Source organism: Symphalangus syndactylus, chromosome 20 (genome assembly GCF_028878055.3).
Source record: "Symphalangus syndactylus isolate Jambi chromosome 20, NHGRI_mSymSyn1-v2.1_pri, whole genome shotgun sequence".
Taxonomy (NCBI): Eukaryota; Metazoa; Chordata; class Mammalia; order Primates; family Hylobatidae; genus Symphalangus; species Symphalangus syndactylus.
Window position 1 is genome coordinate 30,197,753 of NC_072442.2, and position 25,658 is coordinate 30,223,410.

At 48.3% G+C, this 25,658-nt stretch overlaps 1 long non-coding RNA gene and 1 pseudogene across 1 annotated transcript; one reads left to right on the forward strand and one right to left on the reverse strand.

The window, feature by feature from the left end:
- Positions 1-1,905: 1,905 nt before the first annotated feature.
- LOC129469632 (synaptophysin-like protein 1) lies at positions 1,906-5,267 on the forward strand (annotated as a pseudogene).
- Positions 5,268-6,814: 1,547 nt separating this feature from the next.
- On the reverse strand, positions 6,815-11,878 carry LOC134735385 (uncharacterized). The gene is made up of 3 exons (XR_010118430.1): positions 9,292-11,878; positions 8,622-8,758; positions 6,815-7,345 (listed from the first exon to the last, which is right to left on the reverse strand). It is a non-coding gene; the product is annotated as an uncharacterized lncRNA (long non-coding RNA).
- Positions 11,879-25,658: the final 13,780 nt, after the last annotated feature.

The following is a 25,658-nucleotide window of genomic DNA, read 5'->3' on the forward strand; positions in this document are numbered from 1 at the left end:
AGGAAAATCAGCTGAGGCAGTAATAATAGGTTGGTTGGTTTCCTTCCTTCCTTCCTTCCTTCCTTCCTTCCTTCCTTCCTTCCTTCCTTCTTTCCTTCCTTCCTTCTTTCCTTCCTCCCTCTGTCCCTCCCTCCCTCCCTCCCTTCCTTCCTTCTTTCCACTTACTGGGTTCTTACTTTGTGCCAGACACTGTTTTAGGTGCTAAAGATATAGTAGTACACAAAGACAACAACACACATATACGTATACAGAGTAATGCATATGTTAATTAATTTGACTTAGCCATTCCAGGGACACACAGTGTATACATATATCAAAGCATCATGTTGTATATTATAAATACATGAGATTTTATTTGTCAAAGAAGAAAAGACAACAACAGAGGCCGGGCGCGGTGGCTCACGCCTGTAATCCCAACACTTTGGGAAGCTGAGGCGGGTGGATGGCTTGAGACCAGGAGTGTGAGACCAGCCTGACATAGTCTGGTCAGGTTTCAACATGGTGAAACCCTGTCTCTACAGAAAACATAAACATTAGCCAGGCATGGTAGCACTTGCCTGTAGTACCAGCTACTTGGGAGGCTGAGATGGGAGGATCTCTTGAACCTGGGGAGGTCAAGGCTGCAGTGAGCCATGATCGCACCACTGCACTCCAGCCTGGGTGACAGAGTTAAGACCCTGTCTAAACAAAACAAAACAAACAAACAAGAAACAGACAACAGAACCCCCCTTTCATGGAGCCCAAGCGCTGGTGGACTGTTGCATGCTTACTGGACACCACTGCTGTAAGTACCTTCCATGCATGAGCTCATTTAATCCTCACAATAAGGTATTGTACTACTGTGTCCTTTTTACAGATGAGGAAGCCTGAGGCCCTGAGAAGCTAGGCAACTAGCTTCCTAATGACAATGACTACCATTCATTGACTGCTGTCAGACACTGGGTGGAGCATTTTGCATTCATTATCTGGGCAGCATGGGAGGTGACAGGTCTAAGGCAGGACAGGTATGATTTCAGCTCTAGCTCACCGTGTGGCCTTGCATGACTTCTTCCATGTGTCTTAAAGGGACGCACTCTTAGGTGGCTCTAGGTCTTATGAAATATCTGACATTTTCAGGCTGAGTGAGTTCCTCTGCCTCCCTGAAACCTGACAGGGAAGGCAGAGGGGACAGGGTCGGGTCCTGAGGACCAGCAGTGGGTGCTGGGAAGCCGGAGTGGATGCGAGGGTGAGGGGCACCTCCCGACACAGCCAGGTCAGCCGGGGGCAGCGCCGCCCAATAAATGCAGGCTCCACGTGCTTCCCAGGTGGAGCCCAAGTGGCCCTCGGCTCCTGGTGATTCCAGGGGCGACCACGTTTCAGGGCCTACAAGTGATGGAAATCGGGGGAATATTTCTGCAGACTTTGTGCTGAAAATACATACCATGGGGTGCGGGAGGATTAACACCTGCAGGTCTGTGGGAAACCACGGGCCTGGGGCCGAGCGTCCTGAATTCCAGTCCCCTACTTCCCAGGGTGGGCTGTGCTGCCTTGGTCAAGGCTCGGGACTCAGCTTCCCTATCCGTGACCGTGAGAGCTCTGACTCCCAGCCAGGCCCTCAGCGGGCGAGCGGGACCGCGGCCGCTCTCTGTCCCTCCCTCTTCGCCGGCCCAGGCCGTGGCGGGGGCGGCCCGGGAGGCCCCGGCGGGCTCCGGCGCCCCCTGCCGGCCGAGAAGGGCCGCACCGCGCCTGCGCCCGCGCGCCGAGAAGGGCTGGGAGGAGACCTGGGAGTGCGCAGGCCGCCGCCCCGGCCGGGCCACGCTGGGGACACGATGATGTCAGCGGGGGAAAGGAAATGAGTCATCACTCCCCGGGACTGTGGGGCGGCCGGGAGCGAGTGTGGAGACGCGGCCACAGGAACCCAGGACAATGGCGGGAAGTAAGAGGAATGTGGGCCTGGCTGCAGCCGCGCGCCCCTGACCCCGGACCCCACGGCGGAGAGGAGGCTAGGGCGCAGGGCGGGCCCAGAGGGGTCGGAGGGCGGCCAGAACTCAGGCGGGGACGGGGCGGCTGGAAGAGGATGGGGACGCAGCCAAGCCCAGGGTGCCCTGCCTGAAGAACAACCCGGGCCGTCTTTCTCACCAAGGATGTTTCCAAAACCTTAGCCGACCCCTCGGCGGTTCCTCCACTTCCCTTAAACTCTACTGAACCTCAGAATAATCCTGGGGGCTGGTTAAAACCCGGATCCCCCGGCCCCACCCCAGAGATTCTGATTCAGCAGGCCAAAACTGGGCCTCCATGAATTTGCATTTTTTTAATTATTCTTTTTTATTGAAATGGGGTCTCACTATGTTGCCCAGGCTGGTCTCAAACTCCTAGACTCAAGCAATCCTCCCGCCTCAGCCGCGCAACGTGCTGGGATTACAGGCATGAGCCAGGATCCCAGCCGGAATTTGCATTTTTAACAAACTCCTAGTAGGGGGTGCTGGGCCAGGGTCCTCAGACCACTCTTTGAGTAGTGCCACCTTAGAACGACGTCCAGCTACTTCGCAGACCTAGGACCGTCCTCTGTCATGTGGTTCCTCCAGTCTCACCTGTCCCCACCTCCTACCCCTCACCAGTGTACTAGCAAGACCCAACTACCTACATGTTGCGGTTCTCTCCTCTGTATGTTTGCACAGGCTATTTCCTTCTATTGAAAGGCCTTCTCTTCACTACGCTGCTGCTCAAACTGTCTGACTTCTACCTGCCCTTTAAAATCTTCTCCATGGGTGTGTCAAAGAGGATAATCAACGAGTGAAAAAAGCAACCTATAGAATGGGAGAAAATATTTTCAAATCATAGATCTGATAAGGAATCAATATCCACAGTGTATAAAGAACTACAACTAGACCACAAAAAATCAATCCTGATTCAAAAATGGGCAAAGGACTTGAATAGAGATTTCTCCAAAGAAAATAAACAAGCGGCCAATAAGCACTTGGGAAGATGTTCAACATCACTAATCATTAGGGAAACGCAAATCAAAACCGTAGTGAGGCCCCCACCATCCTGACTCTCCTTCCTTCCTTTAGAGGATGTTGCCTTCCGGATAGACCTCTACCCTACTCAGGGAGCCGCTCAGCTTCCTCAAGGGCCTGGAGTAGATGGCTTCCATCTTCTCTTTTGCCACCTGTGGAGGTTTTTAAGAGCAAACAGAAATTCAAGTGAATTGTCCTCCTACAGTTACTGATAAATCTATTACAGCTACTTCTGATTATCCATTCAGGTTAAATCAGGCATCATTTCAGTCACCTCCAGGTATTAATGTGTATGATATAAATTGGAAAGTCAAGTCCTCCTAGGAGATGACTGTTCTTCTGCACAATTCTGTTGCATTTGCAGTCTCTGTCTTCCTGTACTGCATTGCTGTCCTGCTTTATGTTGGTTACAGGAACCTATATCAGGGTAGTCATAAACTTCCCATGATTGGCTTTGTCATTACTCTTGTTGCCATCTTTTGCGATTGGTGAGCACTTCAAAAGCTTGCTTGGGCAAAAGCTCTTGAAGATATTAGAATAACTACTGGTCAAAATATTGTTCAGGAACTTCTGCTTGTAAGAAATCATGATGATGTGTTATCTTGGCTCTGTGACCAGCATGGGATTCCTAAATGTATCTGTGATCTTTGTCTTTCTGAATATGATGCTTTGGAGGGGAAATGCTTGGTGTGTGTACAAGTATGAGGAGACCAACTTACACAACCCATCAAATACTTCTGCTCCTCATAGCCAAGGAGGTATTCTACCTCCTGCTGGAATGTGATTAAAGGGAGAAACACACTGTATGAAATATATGTCTATATCATGACTCGTTGCCAACATCTTGAGGCACATTATTTGTTTCCAACAAAAGTAATGTTGTTTTTTTTTTTTAAGCCACACAATGAGATATCACCTTACCCCCATCAGAATGGCTACTGTGAAACAAAAACAGAAAATAATAAGTGTGGACAAGAATGTGAAGAAATTGAAACCCTTGTGCAGTTGGAGGGAATGTAAAATTGTCCAGTCACTGTGGAAAACAGTGTCTTCATCTGTTTCCTATTGCTATAACTGAACACCCGAGACTGGGTAAATTGTAAAGAAAAGAATTTATTTCTTACAATTCTGGAGGCTGGGAAGTCGTAGGTCAAGGGACTGCATCTGCTTGGCCTCTGGAGAGGGCCTCATGTCATAACATGTCAGAAGGCATCACGTGGGAAAGGGGTGCACTGAGAGCCAAACTGCCTTTAATAGCAAACCCAGGCTGGGCACAGTGGCTCATGCCTGTAATTCCAGCACTTTGGGTGGCGGCGGGGGTGGGGTCAAGGCCTGCAGATCACTTGAGGCCAGGAGTTCAAGACCAGCCTGGCCAACGTGGTGAAACCTTGTCTCTACTAAAAATACAAAAATTAGCCAGGGGTGGTGGCAGGTGCCTGTAATCTCAGCTACTTAGGAGGCTGAGGAAGGAGGATCGCTTGAATCCTAGAGGCAGAGACTGCAGTGAGCCGAGATTGTGCCACTGCACTCCAGCCTGGGTGACAAGAGTGAGACTCTGTCTCAAAAAATATAATACAATATGGCAAAAAGAATACTAAACAGACCTCTGTACTTGCCCACACAGGTTTAACAAATGTCAACATTTTGCCACATTTGCTATTTCTTTTTTCAAAAAAACAAAACAAAAAAATCCCCAAAACTCTGATAAATCTAAAGCCCTCCCATTTTCCCTTGTATAGGTAACCAGTGTCTCAAGTTAGTGTAGATCCTTCTTGACCATGTATATATACACATACATACATACACATTTACTACAGAGGTATATATCAATATATACAATACTATATCGATAATATGTATATTTCATACATATATAAAATATGGGGACCCAGGAAGCAATCCTCCTGCCTCAGCCTCCAAAGTAGCTGAGATTACAGGTCTAAGCCACCACGCCTGGCTAATTTTTATATTTTTATTAGAGATGGAGTTTCACCATGTTGGCCAGGCTAGTCCCGAATTCCTGGTCTCAAGTGATCCACGCACCTCAGCTTCCTAAAGTGTTGGGATCACATACACAAATATAACACATATATTAACAATATATGTACATATATACTATCATGCTGTGTAAATCTTTTTGAAATTTGCTTTTTCACTCATTTTTGAGGTTTACCCGTGTTAGTACATTGTAGATCTGATTCGTTAATTTTAAATACTCCATAGTTGCCCATTGTTTGAATAAACCTGTTTATTTATTTGTTCCTTTCCTAATGGACTGTTGGTTGTTTCCATTTTTGTTATTACACACAGCATTGCAGTGAAAATTCTTGTATCGATGTGTGGGTGTTTTTTCCTTTTGAGACAGGGTATTGCTCTGTCACCCAGGCTGGAGTGCATTGGCACAATCACAGCTCACTGAAGCCTCAACTTCCTAGGTTCAAGCAATCCTCCCACCTCAGCCTCCCAAGTAGCTGAGACTACAGGCGCATGCCACCACACCCAGCTAAATTTTAAATTTTTTGTAGAGACAGGGGTCTTGCCCTGTTGACCGGGAGGATGGTCTCAAACTCCTGGGCTCAAGTGATCCACCCGCCTCAGCCTCCCAAAGTGCTGGGATTACAGGCATGAGCCACCGCGCCTGGCCTATTTTGCGAGGCATATGGTTGCTAGATCACAGTGCGTGCACATCTTCGGCTTTTACTAGCTATCGCCAAATTCTCCAAAGTTGATCTGAAACCAGTGGGGCGTGTCAGCACTGCCCCTAGCGTGCCCACACCAGGCCGGGGTGTGACAGCCCTCGGGCTGGGCCCCAACCCCACTTCGAGATCCGAGCGGGGGCCGGGAGCGAGCAGAGGCCAAGCAATGAGAGCAGTAACCTCCAAGCCTGCAAGGACAAGGCGAGCACCTTCCTGGGCCCCGCAAAATGCAGAGAGGCCCGGGTCCACAGCCCGGACTTGGGCGGCTCCTGCCTCTCCTGGCTCCCGCCTGCTACGTGGAGCGTGATGCCCGGGCCGCACCCCTCGCGGCCTGGGGCGGGGTCGCCTGGTCCTCGCTGGGCCGTGGCCGGGTCTGGGGCAGGGGCGTCCTCTCCGCGAGCCTACCCCCGTGGCCCCGGCGCTCAGGGGCAGCCCGGAGTTCCCCTCGCCCGGCTCGCGGCACGGCCCGGGGCGGGGCGCCTCCGGGAGCGGATCGTGGGCCCAGGCCCAGCCTTCTGGAGTGTCAGGCCCGCGGTCACCCCGATGAGGGGTGGACCCCAGGGACGCTGCCCCGGGCAGCCCTGCGCAGAGCCTCCTCCGGAGGCGCAGGAAGTCCGCACCCTTGGTAGGGCAGGCGCCGCTCTCCCTTCCGGCGCTGGGCCCCCGAATGCGGCCCCAGCTTCGCCTCCTCCCAGCGGCCTCCGGGCAGCAGCAGCGGGCAAGAGCGGCGACGCGGGGCCAGGGTCCGGAGCCCCGGACGCTCAGGCCTGGAGGCACGTCCTGCCTGGCCGCGCGAGGGTGGGGGCGGCGCAGTCGGTTGCCTCAGGGAAACGGGCACAGGGTACCCGCTGCCGCCACTGCTGCTCCAGCAGCCGCTCCTGCCACCGCCGCCCGCGCCCCAGCGCTGCGGACGGCCCGCCGCTGCCATCAATATATTAAATTAATATGTTAATATTAACACTACAGGTAGCCTCAAATTGGTTCATATCAGGTTTTGCCACAAAGTGAGTTTAAACCAGAACGGGCGCTGTGGCTCACGCCTGTCATTCCGGCACTTTGGGAGGCCGATGGCGGATCACCTGAGGTCAGGAGTTCGAGACCAGACTGGCCAACATAGCAAAACCCCTTCTCTACTAAAAATACAAAAATTAGCCAGATGTGATGGAGGTTGCCAGGAGGCTGAGACAGGAGAATCTCTTGAACCCGGGAGGTAGAGAACGCAGTGAGCCGAGATCTCGTCACTGCACTCCAGCCTGGGCGACAGAGCAAGACTCATCTCAAAAATAAATACATACATACGTACATACATACATACATACATAAAGGAGTTTAAACCAAATTTAGGGGAGCAAACTTAGTTTTCAGAATTTTTCTATTTTGGAATTGCAAATAAAAGATTTTAAGCTTCTACCAATTTATATTCCCAACAGCCGCTTATGACTTCTCATTTCCCCATTATCTTTGCCAATATGGTGTTATTAGGCTTTTTAATTTTTGCCAATCTGATGAGTGTGAAATGAAGTCTTTATTTTGTTTTGAATTCTCATAACTACTAGTGAGGTTGAGCATTTTTCATTTGTTTATGACAATTCCGGTTTCCTCTTCTGTGAAGTTCCTGTTTCTCTTGAATTGTTCTTCTTTTATTGATGTATTCTGGACACAAACAAGTTGTAATGAATTGCCAATATCTTGCCTTTTCATATTTATGGTACCTTTCATCATAAAGAAGTTTAAAATTTCAAGGTAGTCAAATTCATCAACATTTTCCTTTATAAAATATGTCCTTATCTTATTTAAGAAACCCACCCCCCTTCAAGTTCATGGTTGTATTTGCTTGCAGATTTTTTTTAAGTTTTAAAGTTTGGCTTTTTATATTTAGTTTTAAAAAATATATCCGGAGTCTATCTTTGTGTACGATGTGAGGAAGGAATCTAGTTTTATATTTTGCATCTGTTAGCCAGTTGTTCTGGTATTATGTACAAATTGGTGTCTTATTTTCCCGCTGATGTGTAGTAAAACCACCTCTGTCACAGTCCAAGTTCCCATCAATATGTGGCCCACCTCTGGGTCCTCTGTTCAGCCCCATGGTCTCTTTGTCTGTCTTTGCTAATAATAATTCTTTATTATGGTAGGACAAGCCCTCCCATCTTATTTCTCACTTTCTTCTTCAATAGTGTCCTAGCTAGTCTTGGCCCTTTATTCCTTTATTATATAAATTTTTTAAAAACTTGTCTATTTCCATAGAAAAACTAGTTGGAATTTTTTTTTTTTTTTTTTTTTTTTTTTTTTTTTTTTGAGACAGAGTCTCCCTCTGTTGCCCAGGCTGGAGTGCAATGGCGTGATCTCAGCTCACTGCAACCTCCACCTCCCAGGTTCCAGTGATTCTCCTGCCTCAGCCTCCCAAGTAGCTGGGATTACAGGCATGTACCACCACACCCAGCTAATTTTTGTATTTTTAGTAGAGACGGGGTTTTGCCATGTTGGCCCGCCCAGCTTGTCTCAAACTCTTGACCTCAGGTAATCCGCCTGCCTCAGCCACCCAAAGTGCTGGGATTACAGGCATGAGCCACCGTGCCTAGCCAGGATTTTTTTTTTAAAAAACAAACTCTCAGATCACTAAAAACTGGTTGGCTTTTGATGAGTATTGTCTTTGGGTCACAATTTCCCTGTTAATAAGGAGGGATGAAAATACTTCTTTTATTTTTTGACACATAGTCTGGCCCTATCACCCAGGCTGGAGTGCAGTGGTGCAATCATGGCTCACTGCAGCCTCAACCTCCCGGGCTCAAGCAATCCTCCCACCTCAGCCTCCTAAGTAGCTGGGACCACAGGCGTGCGCCACCATGCCTGGCTAATTTTTGTATTTTTTGTTGTGACAGTGTTTTGCCCAGGCTGGCCTCAAACTCTTGAACCCGAGCGATCCACCTACCTCAGCCTCCCAAAGTGCTGGGATTATAAGCATGAGCCACCGTGCCTGGCCTGAAAATACGTTTTCTTTTCCCTCAAAGGAGAGAGGGCAGTCACACCCCACTTATTCTGAGGTTACATTTCAGCAAACTCCAAAGTCTGGAAAACAAGAGGAAATGAGAATAAGGTCAAGACAGCCTCTGAGAAGCTCTAGGCACCTCAGAGCCCATTTGCTAAGTCACACCCACTTTTGTCATAAGTGGTCTTCTCATGCCTCCCTCAGAACCTGTTTACTTTAGTCACTGTTCTAGGAAACTTGATGGTCTGATTTCCTAGCCTACAGCAGATTTAAGGCAGCTGCAACTTAGAAGAAACCTGGAGGAAAACATGCTGATAACTAACATCTGACAGAGATAGAAAAGTCCAAATACTTATGAAAACCAGCTGCAGGAACATGAGAGGGCAGCAGAGCAGGGCCGCTCACTTCTGAAACCTTGGAGGCCCCACTGCACATATGATGGACAGAAGGCAGCTCTGTTCCACACGGTCATTCAGGAGCCAGGAGTTAACCCCTCCTTGTGTGTTCCGGGGCTGCTCCGGCTGTGGACATTCTAGGCAGAGTGGGAAGGTACAGTGAAGAAGTTCAAGTCCAGCATTTCCTCTTAGGCAAGTGACGGGGAAGATGCACCCACCTACTGCAGTTTCATTCCATTGCTGAGGTTGGCACTAGGCCCTACCCAGCTGCACAGGGACCAGGTGATACAGTCTTTGCTGGCATATAAGGCCTTGTAGAGCATCGTAGTGATATAGGAGTTAAAAAGAAATTTCTGGCCAGGCATGGTGGCTCACGCCTGTAATCCCAACACTTTGGGAGGCCGAGGAGGGCGGATCACGAGGTCAAGAGATCAAGACCATCTTGGCCAACATGGTGAAACCCTGTCTCTACTAAAAATACAAAAATAGCTGGGCATGGTGGTGCGTGCCTGTAGTCCCAGCTACTCGGGAGGCTGAGGTAAGAGAATTGCTTGAACCCGGGAGGCGGAGGCTGCAGTGAGCCAAGATCGCACCACTGCACTCCAGCCTGGCAACAGAGCAAGACTCTGTCTCAAAATAAAATAAAATAAAATAAAAATAAAAGAAATTTCTTAGGCAGATAATGAGGGTAAGGAAGTCCTCGGTAAGGTTTTCCTTTTAATAAAAAGCAGCCCCCAAATCATTTCTTTTTCTAACAAAGAGCAGCCTGTAAAATCAAGCTGCAGACATAGGTAAGCAAGCTGGAAGCTTGCACGGGTGATTGCTGGCAGCTGTGCCAATAGGAAAATGCTACCTGGGGGCCAAAATGTCATGTTCAACATGGAGGCTCCATCTTCCCTTTTCTTTGTCAACCACATGTACAGTAAGGAACAGACAACATGGCGCCGGCCAGACAGAGACGCCATCTACATAATAAAAGATTAGGGTGGGATGGCCAGCTTTTTCACGCACTATGCAAACGTCACACCGGGCCCAACCAATCGCTCAGGCCCTATGTAAATCAGACACCACCTTCTCATCAAGTTCCTCTGTAAAACCCGTGCTTTTAACCACAAAACCGGAAGATCCACTCAGGACCCTCTCTCTCTCTCTCTCTGCAGGAAAGAAAGCCATTCTCTTTTTCTCTTTCTTTCGCCTGTTAAACCTCCACTCTTAAACTCACTTCTTGTGTGTCCATGTCTTCAATTTCCCTGGCGTGAGACAAGGAACCTCAGGTGTTTACCCCAGATAATGACGCCGCTTCAGCAGGACCTCAGCTTTGACTCTGAGTGAGATGAGAGCCATCCGAGAGCTCTGAGCCCAGCTGTGACCTGATCTGATTTGTAAATGATCCCTCAGGTTGCTGTGTTGAGAAGGCTGAGGGGCTGCAGGTGGGGGCAGGGGCAAAAACAGGGACCCCCCACTTGGGATGACCTGCTCTCTGAAGCTTTCCTGGCCCCTCCTCCCTTCAGGTGGAGCTGACCTCTTCCTCTATTGTTCTCTAGGGTTCCACAACATTTCCCGTAATTTAAACACTGACGGTTTACTTGTCTGTCTTCCTCCAGGTCAATATATCCACAACACCTGGCCCAGAACAGGTGCTTGGCAAAGTATGTTTCCAGCATGTTAGATACAATTGAAATAACAGCCAGAACCCAGTATGTTGGTCAAGGATCTTTTTTAAAAATGTATTTATTTTTTACAGACTGGGTCTTGTTTTGTTACCAAGCTGGAGTACAGTGGTTCCATCATAGCTCATTGTAACCTTGAACCCTCTTGAGGCTCAAGAGATCCTCCTGCCTCAGCCTCCCGAGTAGCTAGGACTACAGGCCATGCCACTAAGCAGAGCTAATTTTAAAATCTTTTGTAGAGACAGGGTTTCACTATGTTTCCCAAGCTGGTCTGGACCCCCTGGCATCAAGCAGTCCTCCCGCCTTGGCTTCCCAAAGTGCTGGGATTATAGGCGTGTGCCACCATGCCTGGCTGGGGATCCTTAACTGTGGGAAACAGAAACAAACTCTGGTTGTCTTTAAATTAAAAAGAAAACTTTGGAGATGCCCAGAACCCACAGGAAGGCTGGAGAACTAGGTCTGGACAAAGAACAGGAAGCAGCAGAGAGGTTGCTGGCAGTCAGGCTGTGTGGCTGTGGTGGAGAAGTCAACTGCCTCTCCTACCTTGTTTCAAAGTCCTGGGAAGGGCTCTGACCGGAAGGATTGAGGTCAGGTGTCGATGCTTTAATCTCACTGGGGCAGGGAGAGGAAGAACTGTGGCAGGGAAAACCTTCAGAGATCCCTTTGGCTTCCAGGATGGGAGGGCAAGGCTCGCCGATGTAGTGTCTCACCAAGACTGTGCTGGCAGGAGGCAGGCAATGGGAAGGGAGAGCAGAGAGCTGTGAGGGGAAACCAAGGCTGAGTGGCCCAGTGCCAGCAAATGTCCACGACAATTTCCCAGGGCTGGAAAAGCACAGAGGCATGAGCTGGGAACTGGGAACTGGGCACTGTACGGGAGATGAGTCTTCCTTGTCTTTGGAAGACAAGGGCTCAGCACAGCACCTAGTACTCAGATGTTCATCTGATGTTTATCCCATGAGTGGATGGATGGAGGGATGAGCTACGAAAACCCAAGGGCTGTGGGCATTACTGCTTCCTTCCTTCCTTCCTTCCTTCCTTCCTTCCTTCCTTCCTTCCTTCCTTCCTTCCTTCCTTCCTTCCGAGCCAGAGTCTTTCTATGTCACCCAGGCTGGAATGCAGTAGCATGATCCTGGCTCACTGCAATCTCTGCCTCCTGGGCTCAAACTGTCCTCCCACCTCAGCCTCCTGAGTAGCTGGGACTACAGGCACATACCACCATGCTCAGCTAATTTTTTTTTTTTAATTTTTTGTACAGGCAGGGTCTCACTGTATTGCCCAGGCTGAACATTTCTAGGCACATTGATTTTATGAATCAAAAGGGGATGAGATGGCAGCAGCCTCAGTGAAGAGATGATTGCAAAAAAGGAAAAAAGACTTACCTCAGGGAACAAGTTGTAGCACTGTTTCCAAAAGCCCCATTCATCTAGCTCTGAGCAGGATTAACATTTATTTAAATAAATTGGCCCCATGCAGTTTGGGCTGATTATGTTGGACACACTGGAGGGATTGGGCAGCAGGAGGTGGGCTAGCCTCCAGATTCTCTCAGGAAGCCATGGATCTGGCCCTGACATCCCATCCAGGAGTGGGGCCCAGCAGTCTGGGGAAGAACAAAGCGGGACGTTTTGACTACAAGTGCCAAGAAGCCAGCATCTTCCAAGGAAATCCGCTGGGCTGGGCACCAAGGAGTGTCACAATCCATGCATAGTGAGTTGAGGGGTTGGCCTTAGAAACTGCCTGGAGGACATACAGCCCAGAGGTTTCCAAATGTGCTCTTGGGGCCTGTGAAGTCACAAAAGTGTCACAGGTACATCCAGAGGTGAAGATAAGGAGGCAACCCCTGAGCTCCTTGTCCCAGTTGCCTTTGACCAGAGCAGCAACACACACTTTCAGGTTTTTCAAGGGAGATTCTTTTGAATAAAGAGTTCTGTGGGCTGGGTGCACCTGTAATCCCAGTACGCTGGGGAGGCCAAAGTGGGAGGAACACTTGAGACCAGCCTGGGCAACACAGCAAGACCTCGTCTCGAAAGAAAGAAAGAAAAAAAGAGGGAGGGGGAGGGAGGGAGGAAGGAAGGAAAGAAAGAAAAGAGTTCTGTGTACAAAAAAAAAAAGTTTGGGATCTACTTCAGTGTTTTCAGGAATATAGATGGGAAGGACACAGAATTACTAGTTACATGACCTTATTAAGCCTTGGTTTCCCCATCTATTAAATGTGGATAACATCAGAGGATTGTAGGCCGGTGCGGTGGCTCATGCCTGTAATCCCAGCACTTTGGGAGGCTGAGGCAGGCGGATCACCCGAGGTCAGGAGTTTGAGACCAGACTGACTAACATGGAGAAACCCCATCTCTACTAAAAACACAAAATTAGCCAGGTGTGGTGGCGTGTGCATGTAATCCCAGCTACTTGGGAGGCTGAGGCAGGAGAATCGCCTGAACCCAGGAGGCAGAGGTTACAGTGAGCCAAGATCGCCCCACTGCACTCCAGCCTGGGCAACAAGAGCGAAACTCCATCTCAAAAAAATAAAAATAAAAATAAAAATAAAACAACTCAGAGGATTGTGGTGAGATCAAATGGGATAATGTATGTGGCAGGATATTACTTTGAGACACTCATCGACGTTCATTTTTCTCCCTGTATTTTCCCATTTCCTTTCCCATATTCAAGCAGATTTGAGGGCGGGGGCAGAGTGGGGAGTACCCTAAAACTCTTTCTTAAAGGCCTGAACCCTTAGGGAACTGAGCTGGTGTCTAAAAGCGAGAAAAGGGGAAGAGAAGATTCATGCAAATGCTCAAGGCACCTTGGCCAGAAGCAGAGGGGAGACCAGACCCCACACTCCTCCAGAACCAGCAGGGTCTCCTGTCCCAGAAAGGAATGACAGAGAGCAAGAGATCTGCGGCCCCAGAGCAGTTCTCAGGGAGGCAGTGAGATCCTTTAGGCTGACCACGTTGAAGTAACAAGAAAACATTGGCCCTGAAGGGGTCCTGGGGGTGGGGCAAGGACAACATGAGAAGTGATGGATGGTTTTCTGAAGAACAAAGTCCCATTCTCCTACCACGTGCTGTTGCACGAAGTCCTCAGAACTAAGACATAAATCCTGGAAGAAGTTACATATTTAGGCCGGGTGGGGTGGTAATCCCAGCAGAATCTGAGGCGGGTGGATTGCTTGGGCCCAGGAGTTTGAGACCAGCCTGGGCAAGATGGTGAAACCCCATCTCTACTAAAAATACAACAATTAGCTGGGCACAGGGGCATGAACCTGTCATCCCAGCTACTCGGGAGGCTGAGGCCGGAGAATTGCTTGAACCCTGGAGGTGGAGGTTGCAGTGAGCCGAGATGGAACCACTGCACTCCAGCCTGGGTGACAGAGACCCTGTCTCCAAAAAATAAAGTAGTTACATATTTTTCCCCACCAGCCTGATGGCAAAGGAACTCCGAATCAGAAATGGGGCACAGGTACAGAAAAACAAAATTGTTCTGCCTGCCCACTGGAGCTGTCCAGGCACAGAGCAAAGGCCTGCCATGTGTGTCTAAGGCCTGGAGCCAGCCCAGGGGCTGCATCTGCATCACTCAGCCCTCTCCTGGCTCGTCTCTGTGCCTCTTCAGTCCAATGCTTCCTCCTTCCCAGGCCCCATCTGTTCTGCAGTTTTCTCTCAACCTGGCTTCCTGGGAAGGCCTGCAGCCATGTTTGAGGAGCCCAGTAAAGCACCCCCAAGGGCTGTTGCCTTCTTCCTCCTGGCTAACTGAATTCTTGCAGGGGCTGGGAAGAGGTGGGTGGGAGGACAGGGCAGGCTGATCTGGAGGGTCTAGCTTCCTGGGCCCCAGCCCAGCCCTCGGCAGAGCAATGTGACCTGACCCCATACTTGGCAAGGCAGCTGCAGACATTTGCAAAGTGACAAAAGGAGAGGAGGGACCTAAGAAGAAAACAGCATTTGCACAGCACATGGAAGTGCCTGGAAATGTTTTCTAGACACGTTATTCTTCTCTAGGGTGATTTTCAAGGCCGACCGAGCCTGGAAACTAAGGCTTCCAGAGGTGACTGACTGGCCCAGTGTGGCCACAGAGGGTTCCTCTCTGCAGTGTGTGTGTGAGTGAAACCGCCTTTGCAAAGATTGTAACATTGAGGAAATTATGGCAGTGAAAGAGATCTAATCTAACCCACCCCCATCTCGCATTTGCCTTAATCATTCCTGGGCTTAAGCTAAGCTAACTTTGGGAGACATTTAGGTTATCGTTTGTTTGTTTGTTTGTTTGTTTGTTTGTTTATTTAGAGGCAGGGTCTCTCTCTGTTGCCCAGGTTGGGGTCCAGTGGTGCGATCTCAGCTCACTGCAACCTCTGCCTCCCAGGTTCAAGTGATTCTCATGCCTCAGCCTCCCGAGTAGCTGAGACAGGTCTGTGCCACTACACTTAGCTACTTTTATTATATTTTTACTAGAGATGGGGTTTGCCATGTTGCCCAGGCTGGTCTCGAATTCCTGGTCTCAAGTGATCCACCCACCTCAGCCTCCGAGTGTGCTGGGATTACAGGCATGAACTACAGCACCCTACCAATGTTATATTTTAAATTATACTAGGCCTTCCCCGAAAGTCAACTGCCTTTTAAAGCTGATGAAAGGCCATTAGACTAGGGGGAGAAGAGGAATCTGATTTCTGATAAGGTGTAGCCATTATTCCAGAGGGATCCTGCAGATAACATCACTATTGTAGATTGACCTTTTGGGATATCTTTTCAGATATTTTTTGCCTGTCTGACACCCATGGCTCCACCTGGACCTGATGGCTCCTGTGGCCCCATCCAGGAGTGACTCAGCTCAAGACAACAGCTTTGACCCCCTCTGATTTCATCTCCACTCCAATCAATCAGCAGCAAGCACCCATTGCCTGGCCACCCCCACCCCTTACCCAAATTGCCTTTGAGCCTTGGAGGAGATTGATCTGAGTGATAACTCCATCTCCTGTGTGGCGTGGCTGGCTATGAGTCAACTAAATTCTTTCCTTACTGCTATGGCGTGTTCTTTATTTGTGCAGCAGGAAGGAAAAACCCATCAGTTACATAAGCATGTGTGTATATGTGTGAGTATATGTATGTATTGTGTGAATGTATGTGTGTGTATAGTGTGTATGTGTGTGTCTATGTGTGTATAGGAATGTGTGTGTGTATAGTATGTGTGTGTCTATGTGTGTATAGGAATGTGTGTGTGTGTGTGTGTGTGTGTGTGTGTCCATTTCAGGACAGGGGCTCTCCCTAGACCTTTAGAGCTGGTAGGACATCATTTAGCAATCCCCCAAGTCCAATCACTCCTTTTTAGGGATGTTAAAACCGAGGCCCAAGGGACATGACCTGCCTGAAATCGCACCCTTCTCCAGTGACAAAGGAGGAAGTGGCCTGGGAGTCAGAAATGCTCTCACGTGCACCCCAACTTTTGGCCCTTCTTGCTTGGTAGAGGTCATTCTCTCTTGATAGCACAGCCACTTGATGAAAATAGAGCAGTTAGCTTGTCCAGCACTGGCCCCTTCTGGGCCAAGCCCTGTGCTTTGTACTTGACAGGTTATGTCATTCAACGTACCCCTCACAGTGATCTCTCAAAATAGGCATTTTGATGTACATTTCATAGAAGTGGAAACCGAAGCTGGCCGGGTGAGTTTTATTTCCCACAGCCTGCGTACTTGTTCTATTTATGTAGTCATGACTGACATTTTTGAGGACATACTATATGCCAGGCACTGTTCTAAGCACTTTGTACGTTACCTTCTTTTGTCCTCATCATAGCAAGTACTAGGACCATCCTATGTTACAAACGAGGTCCCTAAGGCACAGAGTTTAAGTAATTGCTCAAGGTAAATCAGCAAGTAGAGTTCAGAAATCTAAAGGCAGTGAGGGAGGGGAGCAGTGAGACCGGAAGGAAGGAAAGCCCTAGAAGTCTGAGTTAACCGCAGTGGGCAACTGGGGCTCAACCCCACCAGGGACGGCTGTGAGCCTGGGTAAAACACACTTCGGGGGTATTTAGCTGAGGGACTGTAACTGAGTAGCCCTGTTTTTCTAAGAGATGGTGTAATTATTTTTTCTCTCTTCTTTTCTCGCTCCCCGGTTCCCCAGTTTCCCACTTCCTACTCATTCCTTTAGACATGCAAATATAACCTTTTACCTCGCCGTTCAGCAGATGCTCCATACAAGGCAAGTTCATCTAATTATATGTGCTCCTAGAAGGATCTCTCCTTGAGGGTGTTACCAGTTGATTTGCAAACCAAAGCCTGCCCGTCAGGGAACTCTAACCCTCCACCGGGTTGCGTCAGAACTTTCGCTCACCAAGAGGCTGCCTTGAGAGATAACAGCCAATTTCTATGAGACTCCCTCCCACCTGGGGAGTTCTCAGCCTAGTCCTGCTCACGAAGGCTCCAGCAGTCACCAGCTCGACTGCCCAGTAGATAAGGTACCAGAGCTAACACGCAGACCCCCACTTGCTCACTTCTTCCCCTGACTTTTAAAAGTGCCTGCTTTCTGCTCCAAAAGTAAAGCAGTATATTTAAAGGCGAGACACCTGTGCTCCTTCCCCTAAACTAGCTTTGGACTAATTTATACCAGACATTCATTTATTTATTTATTTATTTGAGACAGGGTCTGGCTTTGTCACCCAGGCTGGAGTGCAGTGGCAGGATCTCGGCTCACTGCAGCCTCTGCCTCCTGGGTTCAAGTGATCCTCCCACCTCAGCCTCCCGAATAGCTGAGACCACAAGTGGGTTTGGGTTACCTGGCTAATTTTTTTATTTTTTTGTAGAAACGGGTTTTCCCCATGTTGCCCAGGCTGGTCTCGAACTCCTGAGCTTCAGTGATCTGCCACCCTCAGCCTCCCAAAGTGCTGGGATTACAGGCATGAGCCACGGCCTCCAGCCTAGATGACACAGTGAGACCCCATCTCAAAAAAAAAAAAAATTGGACTCCGCATGCAGCAAGCAAACTAACCTGCCATTCGGTTACAGGATGAGGAAGTGCCTTGGATCTGCCCCTATGTGAGCAAGTGCTCCTTATCTAGGGAATGTCATTAGGCAGAGATGTAGGAAGCCACCTTCCTAAAGATGCTGCCTGCAGGTGACTCCAGGTGGTCCAGGAGATACAGGCAGGGCAGCATTTGCTACCATGTATTAGCCCTGACACTTGGTGCTCAACAAATGATTATTTTCTTCCCTTCTCTCTACAGAACATTCTCTTTGGACCCAGATATATCTAGAAATCAATAAAGCTGGTTTTATTATGTGTATGGCAAAATGTTGTTTGCTTTTATACCACCATAATTTTTTTTTTTTTTTTTTTTTTTTTTGAGAAAGGGCCTCACTCTGTCACCCAGGCTGGAGTATAATGGCACAATCTGGGCTCACTGCAGCCTCGAACTCCTGGGCTCAAATGATCCTCCCACCTCTGCCTCACAAGTAGCTGGGACTACAGACACGTGCCACCATACCTGGCTAATTTTTGTATTTAAAAAAAAAATTGGAGGCCGGGCCTGGTGGCTCACACCTATAATCCCAACACTTTGGGAGGCTGAGGCGGGCAGATTGCCTGAGGTCAGGAGTTCAAGACCAGCCTGGCCAACATGGTCAAACCCCATGTCTACTAAAAATATGAAAATTAGCTGGGTGTGGTGGTGCATGCCTGTAATCCTGGCTACTCGGGAGGCTGAGGCAGGAGAATCGCCTGAACCTGGGAGGTGGAGGCTGCATGCAGTGAGCCAAGATCGCACCACTGCACTCCACACTCTAGCCTAGGCAATAGAGTGAGACTCCATCTAAAAAAAAAAAAAGAAAAAAAATTAAAATAATTTTTTAAAATAGGATCTCACTATGTTGCCCAGGCTAGTGTTAAACTCCTGAGCTCAAGCAATCCACCTGCCTTGGCCTCCAAAGTGCTGGGATTAAAGGTGTGAGCCACTGCGCCTGGCCCTGGCTGATTTTTGTATTTTTTGTAGAGACTAGGTTTTTGTCATGTTGCCCAGGCTGGTCTCAAACTCCTGGGCTCCAGCAGTCTGTCCACCTTGGCCTCCCAAAGTGCTGGAATTAGAGGCATTAGCCAGAAGTGTTCATATAAAAAAATCTCACAAATGAGAAAATCTGCTTTGCCAGGTTGCTACCCTAATTTTTACTTCATCAACATTACGATTTCTACAAATGTTCATAGCAGCACTATTCACAACAGTCAAAGGGTGGAAGCAACCCAAATGTCCATCAGTGGATGAATGGATAAACAAATTGTGGTCTGTCCATACAATGGAATATTATTTAGCTTTGAAAATTAATGAAATATTCATGCTACCACATGGATGAACCTTGAAAACATTACGCTAAGTGAAAGAAACCAGGCACAGAAGGTCACATATTGTATGATTCCACCTATATGAAATATCCAGAATAGGCAAATCCACAGGAACAGAAAGCAGACTTGTGGTTGCCAGGCTGTAAGGAGAGAGGAATGGAGGTGACTGTATAATGGGTGTGGCTCTCTTTTGGGGGTGACGGAAATGCTTTGGATCTAGATAGAGGTGATGACTGCATATCATTATGAATATACTGAATGCCACTGAATTGTTCACTTTGTTATTTATTTATTTATTTATTTGGAGACGGAGCCTCGCTCTGTCGCCCAGGCTGGAGTGCAGTGGCTCAATCTTGGCTCACTGCAACCTCCGCCTCCCGGGTTCAGGCGATTCTTGTGTCTCGGCCTCCTGAGTAGCGGGGACTACAGGCGCCTGCCACTATGCATGGCTAATTTTTTTTATATTTTTAGTAGAGACGGGTTTCCCCATGTTAACCAGGCTGTTCTTGAACTCCTGGCCTCAAATGATCCCCCCACCTCAGTCTCCCAAAGTGCTCCCTGACTAACGCAGTTCATCGTCTTATCAGCATTTAGAGAGGTTCCCTGCTTCCCTAGTGCTTTGTATTTTTTCCTTGCTGTCTGCCTAAATGTCAAATAGATAATCTCTAGACTCCAGCATCTAGTAATACTCTGCAACGTCTCGTGTCTTTCCATTAATATTTGTTATGTGATAAAAGGGTTGGTTTCACGCTCCTTGAAAGATGTTTCCAATGGGTTCAAGGACTTTCTTTGCTTTTTATTTTATTTTGAGACAGTCTTGCTCTGTTGCCTAGGCTGAAGTGCAGTAGTGCAATCTCAACTCACTGCAACCTCTGAGTCCCCAGTTCAAGTGATTCTCCCATCTCAGCCTCCCAAGTAGCTGGGACTACATGGACAGGCCACCATGCCCAGCCAATTTTTAGTAGAGATGGGGTTTCGCCATGTTGGTCAAGCTGGTCTCAAACTCCCGGCTTTAAGCAGTCTGCCTGCCTTGGCTTCCAGTGTGGTGGGATTACAGGCATGAGCCACTGAGCCCGGCCCTTTCTTTGCTTTTTAAATTAAAATCTTTTATTTTAACACTTCCAAGCCCAGATTAGTCTTGCGAGCTTCAGCATCTGCTAGGAAGTTGCTTTTTCTCCTGGAGGTGGACTCTTGGGGACACTGTTTTTCTTTTAAAAGATTAACACAGCATTAGCGATATCTTTGACGAAGTTTACATAAGCGGATGAAATCAGCTTTTGCCTTATGAAGAAATGTGGTGGACTGCTAACCGTGCCCCACCCAACTCCACCTGCTACTACTTGCACCCTGGTGTAGTCCCTTCTCATGCAGACTCTGGACTTGGCCAAGTGGTTTGCTTTGCCAACTGGATATTAGCAAGAGCTATGTAAGCAGGGGCTTGATAGACATTTGCACAGGGGGGCTCCTGCTCTTGTAAGCAGGCCACCATGCTCTCAAGAAGTCCAGGCCCTCCCCCTGTGAGAGGAACCAGGAGATTCCTGGAGGAGAACAGAGGTGCCTGGCTCCAAGGCCCCAGGCAAGTACAAGAGGCCTTCTTGGACATTCCCACCAGCCTGTTGCCAGTGACCACAGCCACATGAGCCACCCCTAGGCAAAGACCGCACAGTCAACCAGACACTGCCAAAAAAAAAAAAAAAAAAAAAAAAAAAAATTGCCTGTTTAAAGCCGCTAAATTATGGGACTGCCTGATGCACAGCCACAGAGAACTGACACATGAAGTTCATGTTCAACAGTAAAGTGGAACACGGACAATCCTGAAGGTGAGCTGTGGCAACATTCTCAGCATCCTAAGTCCTGTTAGTCTCAAGGTTGTGCCTATTTCTTGGATTTGTTTCTGACTATAAAAGGAAAATCGAAAAATACCCAAAAAGTTTAAAGAAGAAATTGATATTGCTCACAATCCCACACTCCAAAATAAGTATATTTTACCTTTTGGTGACTCTCCTTTCAGGTCTTTCTTTCTTTCTTTCTTTCTTTCTTTCTTTCTTTCCTTCTTCTTTTTTTCTTTCTTTCTTTCTTTCTATTTTTTAGGCAGGGTCTCGTTCTGTCACCCAGTCTAGAGCACAGTGGCATAGCATAATCATAGTTCACTGAGCGTCAACCTCCTGGGCTCAAGTGATCCTCCTGCCTCAGCCTCCCCAGTAGCTGGTACTACAGGCATGCACCACCATGCCCAGCTAGTTTTTGTATTTTTAGTAGAGACGGGGTTTTGCCATGTCGGACTGGCTGGTCTTGAACTCCTGACCTCAAGTGATCCTCCTGCCTCAGCCTCCCAAAGTGCTGGGATGACTTGTGAGCCACCGTGCCCAGCCGACATAACATTTTTTATTTAATGAATCTTCTGCTGTTGAACATTTAAGTTGGCTTGTTTGAAACTGCGTGATATTGCAGTCCATATCCTTGTAAAAAGTATTTGAGCAGATGGCAGATGATTTTCTTAGAAAAGTGTCCCAAGGTGGACTTACCACATATCCTGATTAATCTCTGTGTCCCTGGATACTCTTTGCAGCCTCCCCTACCTTTCTCTGTGCCCCCGGAGACTGAGCCAGCCCTAAGCATTGAATCACTTACTTCCCCTGGCCACTTTGAATAAGGTTCAGCCATCAAGAGGCAACAGCAAGGGGGACAGGTGACAGGAGGGGAAGGGGTATGTATTTGTCCTGCTCCCTCCCTGCTTTGCTGTGGTTCTGGCAGTGGCTGCAGCCCTAGGACTGTAACTTTGGTGTGGCCGACCCTCCGAACTGTCTGGGGTGCTAATGGAGTCCTGCTGTTGCACAAGCTTCAATTTCCCCTCTTGGTTCCCTTAACCCGGCCCATGTCTCTGAAAATGATAACTTCACTACAACATCTCTTCAAAATCCCAGCTGGGTGGGGAGATTAGAGGGTCCTTCTAGAACACCTGCTGATATGAACAAGTTCTCCTTCACTGGCCATTTTTTCAAAGTGTTCTTGGTTGTCCCCACTTGTCTATGACCTTTAGATTCACTATGTAAAATTCCCCAAAAATGTCGTATTGGAATTTTGATTATTAATACAATTGCACAAAACTGGCCATGTGCAGTTGCTCACACCTATAATCCCAGCACTTTGGGAGACTGAGGCGGGAGGATTGCTTGAACACAAGAGTTTGAGACCAGGCCGGGCACAATGGCTCACGCCTGTAATCCCAGCACTTTGGGAGGCTGAGGTGGGCAGACTGCCTGAGCTCAGGAGTTTGAGACCAGCCTGGACAACATGGCAAAATCCCGTCTCTACTAAAAAACAAAAAATTTGTTGGGCATGGTGGTGCACATCTGTAATCCCAGCTACTCAGGAGGCTGAGGCATGAGAATTGCTTGAACTAGGGAGGTGGAGGTTGCAATGAGGCAAGATCGCACCACTGCACTCCAGCCTGGGGGACAGAGAGAGACTCTTTCCAAAGAAAAAAAGAATTTGAGACTAACCTGGGCAACACAGCAAGACACCATCTCTATAAAAAAAATAAAAATACAATAATTAGCTGGGCGTGGTGGCATGCACCTGTAGTCCTAGCTACTTGGGAGGCTGAGGTGGGAGGATCACAGGAGCTCAGGAGTTTGAGGTTACAGTGAGCCATGAGCACACCACTGCACCCCAGCCTGGGCAACACAGCAAGAAGCTGTCTCTAATTTTTTTAAAAATAAGAAAAAATGTGTTAAAAAAAAGAATCACACAAAACTTACATATTAATTTAGCCAGAACTGGCATCTTTCCATTCACGAGTATCACATGCCTTTCCATGTATGTAAACTTTATTTAAAACCTCTTAGTTAAGTTTTTGTTGTTTATAGGACATACACATTTTGTGTCAAGCTTATATCTAGGTATTTTATAAATGACCATGAAAAAATTCACTCTCAAGCATTAAAGAAATGCAAATTATGAGAGAACAATGAGATGCTATTTTTGCCTTTCAAATTGGGATGTAGTTTTACAAATAATACTCAACCTCAGAATGGTGTAGTGAAAAGGGCATTCTCGTATGCTTCTGGGAGGATATGCATTAGTCTATTTATGTCCATTCTGGAGGAAGGTTTGACATTTTGTATAATAAGAATTGAAAATGTTGGCCAGGTGTGGTGGCTCATGCCGTAATCCCAGCACTTTAGGAAGCTGAGGAAAGACGACTGCTTGAGCCCAGGAGTTCAAAGCCAGCCTGGGCAACAAAGCCAGACCCTGTCTCTATTAAAAATAAATAATAATAAATTTAAAAAAATAATTTAACATGTTTATGTCCTTTTAAATGAAATATTTCCTATCCAGTTTTCCTGTGCAGATGCTTCATTCAAGCCTGCTTTTAGTTGGAGCTTAATAACAATGTGAATAAATGTCCTAAATCCATAATTAGCGGCCTAATATGATTTTTTTAAGAAGTCCATATCCTTTGGCTTAATGTGTAAGGTCAGGGTCCTGGCCAGAAATAGGCCCAAGCATTTAGTTTATAATCAAGGTGATATTTCAAACCAGTGAGGAAATATTCTACTAAAAGAGAAAGGCTGGGCTGGGCATGGTGACCCATGCCTGTAATCCCAGCACTTTGGGAGGCCGAGGTGGGTGGATCACTTGATGTCAGGAATTCAAGACCAGCCTGGTCAACATGGTGAAAACCCATCTCTACTAAAAATGCAAAACTTACCCGGGCATGGTGGCACGCGCCTGTAATCCCAGCTACTGGGAAGGCTGAGCCAGGAGAATCGCTTGAACCTGATAGGCCCAGGTTGCAGTGAGCAGAGATTGCGCCACTGCACTCCAGCCTGGGAGACAAAAGCAAGACTGTCTCAAAACAAACAAACAAACAAACAAACAAACAAACAAACAAAAGAGAGAGAGAGAAAGCCTGAATAATGACATATGAAAAGTTGACTATTCAGAAAAAAATAAGTTTAGATCTTTATCTTCCAGTTTATATCAAAATTAGTCCCAGGTGGGTTTAAAAGCTAAATGAAGGAGTAAGAGGAAATGGAGGGAGGGAAGTGGGGAAGAGGAGCAGAAAAGAAAAAATATAGATCTGAAATGTCTGTGTGATACTCGATGGGAGCAGTTTTACAATTAAAAAAAACAAAAGGGAGAAAGAATAAAGGAAAACATCAAGGCCGGGAGTAGTGGCTCGAGCCTGTAATCCCAGCACTTTGGGAGGCCCAAGGCAGGCAGGTTGCTTGAGCCCAGGAGTTCAAGACCAGCCTGGGCAACATAGCCAGACCTCCTCGCTACAAAAGATACAAAAATCAGCCGGGCGTAGTGGTGTGCACCTGTGGTTCCAGCTACTAGGGAGGCCAAGGTGGGAGGATGGCTTGAGCCGGAAGGCGTAGGTTGCAGGGAGCCAAGATCATGCCACTGTACTCCAGCCTGGGTGACAGAGTGAGACTCTGACTCAAAAATAAAAAAAGAAAGAAAGAAAAAGAAAAATATCAAAAGGTCATCCCACATCAAAATGTCGTGTGGTGTATCAAATATCACCAAAAACAAAATCAGAAGGTAAAATTCTAAGCTTAGAAAAATATTTGCAACACATTTGACAGAACTGACATTTTTAAAGTGCTTCTGTACGTCAACTAGAGAAAAAATAGAAAAGCAGACCAAAGATATGAATAGGCAACTCACAAAAAGAGAAAGTCAGATGTTCACAACTATTTTTAAAATGCAGCAGACACGTGGTCTTGGAGACGCAACAAGCAGGGCTTTCGGCAGGAAAGGCATTCACCCCTTCTCCAGCTGCGGGGCGGGGCCCCGGGTCCCTCTCTGGAGGGGCCTCCAGGGAGCGGAGCTCTGGGATGCCGTTTCCCGGGGCGTCTGGGAGGGGCTGGAGAAACAAGCATTTCCTAGGGCTGAGCCCACTTGCCCTCTAGGGGGTGGCGATTTCTCTCCCACTCTTCCCCTCGACTTGGCTGGACTCCGAGGGGAGGGCGCTGGCGCTTCCAATGGCACGGCAGCTCGTGGGGAGCTCGGGCGCTGCCTCTCAGGCGGCTTCCCCGGCCCTCCCGACTCGCGGCCACCGGAGGGCGGTGTTGTCCAGGAGACGCCGGAGCTGGGGGCTCAAAAAGGTCCCTTTCTCCTCCACCGGAGATGAGTCATCGCCGAGGCGGCGTCGGAAGGGCAGCCGCTCCAAGGCGACTGCAGAGCCACGCCTCCGAGTCACCCTGGACTCCCGCGCCGGCCGGCCGCGTCTGCTTCTCCTTGGGCTTGGCAGGCCACAGGGAAAACTGGGTCAGGCCGGTGGCCTAGTTCGCTGGTTCACAGCGTGAACGCCGGCAGGAGGTGACTAGGAAGGGCATCTCCACTTACTGTCTGGCTCATTCATGTGACAAATATCTGAAGAGCCCCTACTAAGTTCCAGGCCCCGTGACTGACAGCCAGTTGCTAGTGAACTCCCAAAGCCCGGGTCACCTGAGTTTAGAATGTGTCATCTCAGGACCCCGGGGGCTGGGCCTGCCTGGGCAGGTCGCCAAATCACTGGTCTTGTCACATCTCAGGTTCAGTTGCCCACATTGCAATACATCCCCTGGCCCCCTGGCATTGGATTCCCTTGCGATCTAA